Source organism: Dipteris shenzhenensis, chromosome 23, assembly GCF_047967505.1.
Source record: "Dipteris shenzhenensis isolate YYH24624 ecotype China chromosome 23, Dip_SZ_1.0, whole genome shotgun sequence".
NCBI classification, from domain to species: domain Eukaryota; kingdom Viridiplantae; phylum Streptophyta; class Polypodiopsida; order Gleicheniales; family Dipteridaceae; genus Dipteris; species Dipteris shenzhenensis.
This window is the reverse complement of record NC_141618.1, coordinates 52,510,965-52,519,893: the sequence shown is the minus strand read 5'-3', so window position 1 is coordinate 52,519,893 and position 8,929 is coordinate 52,510,965. Positions and strand designations below refer to the sequence as shown.

The 8,929-nt window shown below is 41.5% G+C and overlaps 1 non-coding gene across 1 annotated transcript; it reads right to left on the bottom strand.

The window, feature by feature from the left end:
- Positions 1–3,218: 3,218 nt before the first annotated feature.
- LOC147887539 (small nucleolar RNA Z101) lies at positions 3,219–3,303 on the bottom strand. Its single transcript, XR_015543265.1, has one exon. It is a non-coding gene; the product is annotated as a small nucleolar RNA Z101 (small nucleolar RNA).
- Between the last annotated feature and the right edge of the window lie 5,626 nt (positions 3,304–8,929).

The following is an 8,929-nucleotide window of genomic DNA, read 5'->3' as shown; positions in this document are numbered from 1 at the left end:
TTGTGGACTATTTTGTATGGTGTCAAGTTCTATGTTAGCAAATAGTAATTGCAATGAGAGCAATCTTCTTAGCAACATAAGTATGATTTTCAATTAATGCTCATGCAATTGTTTATGGATGTTACATCACATCATCAAAGAATTCCATGAGGCTAACATATGTAGTTGCCCTCCAAGGAGTGAAGAGATTGGCTACAAATTAAAAAGGTGTTTAGTCATAAGTAAGAACCACCACATCTCTTTGGTATTGATCCAAGAGAAAGGAACGCCTAGATATCCCTTTACTAATTATATTGCTTGAGATGGTAAATTTTTTGTGAACTAATACACTTTATTTTTCACAAGCACACCAATATATAGGTTTCCACCTTCGAATTTGAGCTCCAGTTTGAGTCAAGCCTCGGTAAAACTTCAGCTTTTGCTATAACAATGGACTTGTAGAGGAACAAAAATAAGTGAGACTGAAACAATATGTCGTAAGCATGTCACTCTTACCCTCTTACCTATTAAGACCACTGAATACTCTTAGACCAAACCAACTCTAACACTAGAGAAAAAATTACCAAATTAAGCAAAGTCCTTTATTGACAGGCCTAGTGTCACCACAATGTAACTATCCTAAGTCAAAGTATAATTGACCATTTATTTGTTCATAATTAAAGAGTTTTCATGTGTTAATTTTGGTCAAAGAGTTTTTTTAATGGTTCAAGAATTGACTATGATCAAAGATACTTAACTCTGATCAAGTAAGCCTAACTTTGGTCAAGGACACTTGATTTACTACTAAGAGGGTTAAGTACGATTAACCAGAGAATCACAAAGTTGACTACAGTCAAAGAGTGTTGACTTTGATCAACGAGACTTAACATATACCAAGAGGATTAACTACAGTTAATCAAGTTTTGTCGACTTCGATTGGAGAGATGTGCCGACTTTGGTTAGAGAGCCATAATCAAGGCACCAAGACCATTGGCCAAATTTCCTTAAATGCACCAAGAGGGTTGACTTCAATTAACCAAGAATTGTGTTCTATGTTTTGGTTATCCAATGGGGACGCCCACCTGTGACTAGGATTAGTCCACAATTTATTATTTGCATACAAAGCGCTAATAATTAATGGGTGCCATGGTGCGCTTTCATTCATTATTGCAAGTACTATGAGAGACTGAAGAACAAAGTAATTTCGAGCGTAGCGAGTATTTCGAAGGCCACCCGCATGACCCAAGTGCTATGAAGACCCCAAAATTTGCCGTTAGAGGCATGCAATAAGAATTAGTCTAGATTTTAGACAAGTGACATGTTGCCATTTTGAAAGGAGCTTGAAGCTCTTGTAAAATAAATTCCCGTTTGGATTTTGAATGAACAACTTCCACATTGAAATCATGTACTCCATATTTCTCTTTGATGAATAAAAAACCTTGGGAGGGGGTTCAACCCGAGGAATGTCTTCAGCCCTAGTCTATCTATTACGAATTGCGATAGGGAGATGTGTAGGAGGACTCTAGCCAACATTGTGTGTCTGCAATAAAAAGGTTAGTTTAATTGTCTAGTTAATTTTCTTTCATGTAATCTAGATGATGTTGGAGATGTAATGAAGGTACTTTTAGGTAGAGGTGGATATTATACCCACATGCATAGCTGTAAAATGACTCCTTTTAACTCCATAAAAGGCTTGGTTGTCCTATTTGAGAACCTATTATCATCTATTGCCATTCTATTAACGAAATTGGATAGAGCTCATTGCCCGAGGTGGATTTCAACAAGGCACTAGTATTTATTGCCCTTCTAGCCCATCACTAGTTTTTGTGGTAAGTTTGGCTTGCTTTACTTAAGATTCTCTTAATTATTTTCTTGTGTACCTCATCATTGTAAAGTAGGTGCAATCCCCTTCGAAAAAGACACCAATACACTCTCATTTTGCTCTCTCTCAATGCAAGGATTTGAGTTTTTGTTGTGCAATGGGAACCTCATCTTTGAAGCACACTCATTTGCTCTCTCTCAATGCAAGGATTTGAGTTTTTGTTGTGCAATGGAAACCTCATCTTCAAAGCACAGACAATCCCACTATAAGATTTCATACCAAAGTTTTAAAATGGTTGAGCGAGAAGTGGAAGAGATTTGCTATCGTAATCATAACTATACAACTATTTGCCTCACACACTTGCAAAGTTCATGCACTTCCACATAAAGCCTTTCACAATTTGGCTCCAAACTTCACAAGCATCCCAGTTTTCACACCAAATGTGATCAATACCATAGGTTGTGCGAATATACACAAAAGGACCCAATCGACCACTCCTCTTGGACAAAACCGAGTTTGTGCTTCTGAGTCCATAACGTCCATTACATCTTCATCTATTCCGCAACCCACACTCAACATTCTCTGGACTGCAGCAAGTGATGTTTAGACCAGGCAAAGTAACTAAGCCCCAAATCTCTAGATTCAAGAAATCGTGTTGCAAAATAGGGAGTGGCAGAGCTCACCGCCGAAATTTATTATCATGTGCGGCACGACGTGTAGGAATTGGATGAACGCTTTACTTTTCCTAGCTATGCGCAGTATGTTGCGCATACTGAAGTACCTCAGATGCCCCTTTTGCAGAAGCTCAAGCCAGAAATGAGCACCTCTTCGAGGCAAACGTCGCGATGTACCCGCGACAAATCATAAACACGATCAAATGCGCGTGGACAAGGGGTTTCGTTTCTCGCTGTTTACAGATACTTACGTAGCCCATGTATAAAGACACGCATATCTCTATGCTTAATGATACTTTAGTAGCCCCTATAGAAAACGATTCGCACAACTAGGCTTGACATCAACACGGTTTCATAACCACGCATAATCCGTGCGCTGGAGACACTATTCGAAAGCCAACCGTTGAGGGACGAGAGATCTAGATTTTTAGGGGAACTTCCTGTACCGGGAAGCTGTGGTGTGGCATCCGGGAAAAAAGCGATCACAGGGCGAAAGCTTCTAATTAGAGAAACCATAGGGTAAAGAGTACTCTCAATTGTTGACCCAGCATACTGCGAAATGAGCTAGCATGGCAAAGGATTCCTTCAGCTCAGCTCAGAATTACTCTTAAAGCTAATTTGAAGCGCCATAATTAGAGAATTCACGAGCGCAATAGACCGTTCAAAAATTGAGAAAGCACTGATCCTTCGGTGAGGATCGTACGACTCCAAACAAAAAGAGCATCCACGGATACTACTTGTAAAGCAGGCATCAGGCTTAACGCTAGCATCAGTAATGGTCAGATGCAAATTACCCATTTAGAATGTATAAATCATCATTTGCCTTCATAACGAGTAAGTAGGATAAAACAAGAACCAGCGATGGAAAGATATCTCCATTAACGGCAGCAATCGAGGGACAGAAAGTTTAGGCAGCCGGATTGTGCAAAAGATCGGAGGAAAAAACTCAAACGATCAAACGAAACAATCAAAACGCGCGCCAAGAAAGCTTTTTCGATGTGAATCAAAGGAAAAACGAAGACAAATGCCGTGATTCTTCCCTCAGACAACGGATATCAGGAATCAATCAGCAAAAATCATGATGTTGATCAGAATCCTCACAGGGAAGAGCACGGAAAAGTATGCCGATGCTGGAGAGAAGCTCCACTCGTTGAAAACACTAACTTTCCTCACGTTCTAAATACGTCTTTTAGCTATGTAACCCTAGAAATTCCTCACGATTAAGCTTCAGCCACAACCCTAACCCTAGAAATGACACGTGTCAAGGTCCTCGTGGCATGGCTCATGTTGAAAACGATGCGAGGCTTGTTTTCACAATGCCAACTAGGCTCAGAATGTTGATTAGGGCTGCTCGCTCACACAGATTCGACTTCGAAAAAAGTAGAGGCTTTGATCAGACGGCTGGCTAGGAATCTATTCTAGCCAGCCTCGAACCTTGACGATGGGGATAAGGGTGGGTCCAAACCCCCACCCGCCTATATCAAACCATGGCATTTTTCCTTTGGTAACTATACACGGTGTTCCCACCACCTGCCCAGCCATCCTCAAAATCAGGTGGGAAGATGCGTCACCCACTTCGATGAATTGAAAAAATGTGCCCACACTATGTCTGCAAGTCCATCCAGTGGGCAGCTGGAATACATCGCCCACGAAAATGACACAAAGTGCTCTCTCGATCCACTCCACCAATCATATGTTGATGTAAATAATTGGCAACCTCTCCATAAAACTTGACCCCTTGGTCGTATGAACCACCACAACCGGCGAGCATGTTTCAAATATCTTTCTTTCTCCATGGGCGGCGGGTGGTCTGAACCCCCCCATAGTATAAGCTTATGTAAGGGAGGCACCATACGCCTAGGCTGGGGGTAGTGGACTGCCTGCCCAGGGTGATGGGCTAGCAGACCCCTGCACTTAGCCACACCTAGCTAGGTACACGGTCCCTCCCTTAATAAAGCTCATGAGGTGGTTATAATGTGGGAATCTGTCTAAAACTTCTTGTGGAGGAAATAGAATTGGAGGACGGCTGTCAGTTGGGCTTTTTGAGTCACCATACATCTCATACTCCACTCGCTCTAGCCCGCTTTGTGGCCCGTGCACTTTACTTCGGCTCGTGCATTCTATTCCACTTTGTTTGTGTATTACTCTCACTCATGAAATTCTTTGGCATACAGCTTTTCTTTGGCGTACCGTTTTCTTTGGGGTACAGCTTTTCTCTGGCGTACAGCATTTGGGGATTTTTGGGTGAGCCCACAAGCACACATTTGCACTTGGGGTGCATTTCGTTGATCGATTGTAGAGCAGTTTGTTCCACTTTGTAGTGGTTGATGACACACATGCAGTGATTGCACAGAGTAGTCAGAGGCATTCCTGTTCAGTTGCATTCTTCTTTGTAGGTGCATTTGCAGTCAGTGTTGTTTTTGCAGTCAAGATGTCTTAGAATGAGAGCTTTGGCATTATGATGACCGAGGGTGATAAGTTGGAAGGATCTACTGCCTTGTGGTCATTCATGCTCAAGAACATTTTGGTTTGGCAAGAACTCATGGGATATTGTGAGCGGTGAAGAGATTAAGCCTCTTGATGGGCTAGTACTAGCTCATCCTCTACCACCACGTCTGTTATTAGCTCATCCTCTACCACCACATCTGTTACTCCTGTCACCACTTTTACTACTCCTTCTACCACCACTTCTACTACTTCTACTACCGCTCCTTCTCCGACAGAGGAGCAGAAGAAGTTCGATTGTAGAAATGCCCAGGCATAGTTCTTGATTGCCTCATCAGTGAAGAGGCACATCATGACAACCATTAAGTCATGCATAGATGCAAATGATGCGTGGGAAAACTTGGCAAACATGTATCATGTCAAGAGTGAGGCAAGGGTCATTGCATTGACAAATAACCTCAAGGAGTAGAAGATGCAAGAAGATCAGACAATCACAGAGCACATTACGAAGATCACTAATCTCAGAGATCAGCTAGTAAGTGTTGATGAGGAAATAGATGAAAAGAAATTAGTCTCTATCACTCTCAACAGTTTGGCTCCCGCTTGTGGCACATTTGTTACCTCTTTGACTATTATGCTCAGGGCAGCCCCTCTCTCGTTTGATGAGCTAGTTGGGTTGTTCTTACAGGAAGAGGAGAGGACCTCCATTTTTGCCTATTCTTCCCATCAAGGTGAGCAAGCGATTGTCACCCAAGGAAAGGGCAAATTTCAGCAAAAGGGAGGTCATTTTCAGAAAAAGAACGGCCATACATATTAGCCCAAGCATGAGGGGAATGCAAGTACAAATCAAGGTCCTAAGGTGAAGAAGGGCAGATGCAATTATTGTAAACAGCCAGGTCATTTTATTGTAGAGTGCCAGAAAAGGATTGCTAATGAGAAGAAAAGGCAAGGCACAAGCAGCAATTTTGTTGCACCTGCTGACAATGCAAATGCTCCACCACAGGAACACTTTGCACAAGAGGACAAAGATTTTGTGTTTGCTACAATTCAGAACATCAAAGTGCTACAGTTCAGAACATCTTTGATGCCGGGGGGGGATTCTAGTGCACATGCTTAGTCTATTGATGCTTCTTTTGCTGCCATTGATAAATGGTATTTGGATAGTGGTGCTACTAAGCACATGACTCCTAGAAAGGAGTGGTTTGAGAAAATCTCACATGTTCATGGCAGATAGGTTACATGTGCAAATGATGCATCACATGACATCATAGGAGTGGGAGATATTCCCATCCTTTAAAAAAAAAATACATTTGTGATTATGTGTATGTCCCATATTTGAGAAAAAAATTAATTTCAATTTCCTCTATTGCCCATGATCAACACATGCTTGTTGAGTTTCAAGATGATCAATGCAGGATCAAGGATCCAAAGAAAGGGTATGAAATTGTGGCAACAGGTACTTATGTGATAAAGGACTATACAAGCTTGATGCTCATCCCTATGTACAACAAGCTTTGGCTATCTCATTTCTTCTCCTAGTGATTTATGGCATGCCAGGTTTGGCCATGTTCATCATAGGGCATTGGCCTACTTGTACAACACTAAAATGGTTCATGGAATGCCAAAATTACAGTAGCCAGATCATGAAGTGTGTGAAGGGTGTGCTCTTGGCAAATTGCACCATCTTCCTTTCAAGAAAGATGGCTCAGGCTTAGTGAAAGCCACTAGAGTTTTGAAGATTATACATAGTGATGTATCTGGTCCCATGAATGTGACAACCCATAGAGGGTTAAGGTGTTTCGTTACCTTCATTGAAGTGTTTTATTGGTTCAAAGAGTTCAAAGCCTTGGCTAAGAACCAAACCAATTCCAACATACAAACATTTTGTTCAGAAAATGGGGGAGAGTACACATCAAATGCCTTTGAAGAGTATTTGAAGGAAAATGGGATCAAGCATCACAAGACCGTGCCATACACACTGCAGCACCATCCCATTTCACACAGAAATAATAGGAATATTACGAAAATGACAAGACGCATGTTGAAATGCAAGAAAGTGTCAAATGCATTTTGGGGAGAGGCCATTACTATGGATACATATATAATAGATGCCCTAAAAAAGCATTTGTGACAACTTTTGAGAGGTTTTATGGCTCAAAGCCAAAGGTTCATCATTTTAGAGTGTTTGGCTCCGTTGCTTATGCTTTGATTTCATCTCAGCTTAGATCAAAGCTTGCTAATAGAAGCATGAAATGCATTTTTTTTGGATAGAGTATAGAAAGTAAAGGCTTCAGGCTGTATGATCCAGCAACCAGGAAGATAATAATCAGCCAAGATGTTGCTTTTGCCGAAAATGATAGGATGCAAAGGATTAGCCTACTTTGGGGAGAACCGAGGCAAGCACAAAAAGTACTCATGGACAGGTCAATTTTGCATTGATGACCTCCTTTATGGATGCTGAAATTGAGCCTGAAATGTTTGAGGATGCACAAAGACATCCTTCATATGGCAGAAGGACATGAAATCTGTCCATTGAAAAGAATGCCATTAGCACTCATCTCTCTTGCTAGAGTTGTGTGTTGTAGTCTCAATTTTCATAGATGCTTATTCTAGCACTCATCTCTCTAACAATCTTGAGAGTTGTGTAATGCAATCTAAGTTTAGAGATCTTTTCATAAATGCTTAGTCTGGCACTCATCTCTCTAATCAATCTTGAGAGTTCTGTAAGTTTAGAGATGTTTTCATTGACACTTAGTCTGGAACTCAAGTCTCTGTTGGGGTAAAGGTCAGTGTGCCCACCCACTTGTACAGTGCCCATGTATACTCATATATATATGGTAGAGGAATAAGTTGGAGTAGCTTTTGCTCCACCACTTTTGGTGTCTCCTTAACCCTTTGTGTGTGCTCTCCTCTCCCACAACTGGTATCAGTAGAATGATCAATGCCCATCAAACCACTCTCCACAATGCATTCCTGATATGCACTGAACCATGACCTATGAGGGGTCATATGACATGAAGCACATGGATCTAACATCCAATCACTGAGAATGGGTACATCAGTGGCCAAGAAGGAGGTGCCAGACATAGACAAAAGAATGCCTTCATCACTGCTACTGTCAGTGGAAACCTTGGCATCCACACCTTGAAGCTCAACATGCTTCTTCTCCTTCTTCCTGTCATTCTTAACCTTGCTCTTCTTCTTGCATTTTCTTAGCCATTTCCAGCAGTACTTTTTCATGTGGCCATACTTTCCACAATAGAAACATCTAACACAAGTCCGAGAGCTAGACTTGCTCTTGGAATTCCCCCTTGAACATGACCCGTTTCTACCAATTGATCGACCTTTGGAGTGCATATCAAGGCTGTATTTCAGCACATCAGGGCATTTCAACCCATCATGCTGTAACATAACACTATCATGGTCATACATCCGGCATATACGAGTATAGAACTCATATGCATGGCAGTCTACACCCTGTACACCATCATGTACCTACAAGTAGACTGACTTCGAGAGTGATGACTGAATGATAGAGCATGCTTGCTCATCCATGTCATCCCAATCACTCTGTTTAATGCTATTAGGCTTGACACCTTTGCATTGAATTGGCTTATGCTGCCTTTTCTGCACTAACACATCATAAATCTACTCTTTCCAATACTGGAAGTTTGATCCGTCCAACCTCTCAATATCAAAGAGGGCACTACCAGCTGTAGATGCCATATCTATGGCACAATAGCTTACAACCAAAGAGCAGTATAGTGCAATAGGCAACCCAAATGACCAAAAATATAGTGTTGTCTAGACCAAGCAGGTCTCCAAATAAATTGGTTGATCCAATGCTCAAAAGCACTAAGTCATAAAGAGGCATAAACAAGAATATATGCAACCCAGTAACATACCAATGCCTAGCAATCCAAGTAAGAAATGCACTGAACCAAATGAGCAATGCCTCCTCAACCAATGGCAATAGGAGCCCAGCTCAACTATCCATAAACATCAGTGC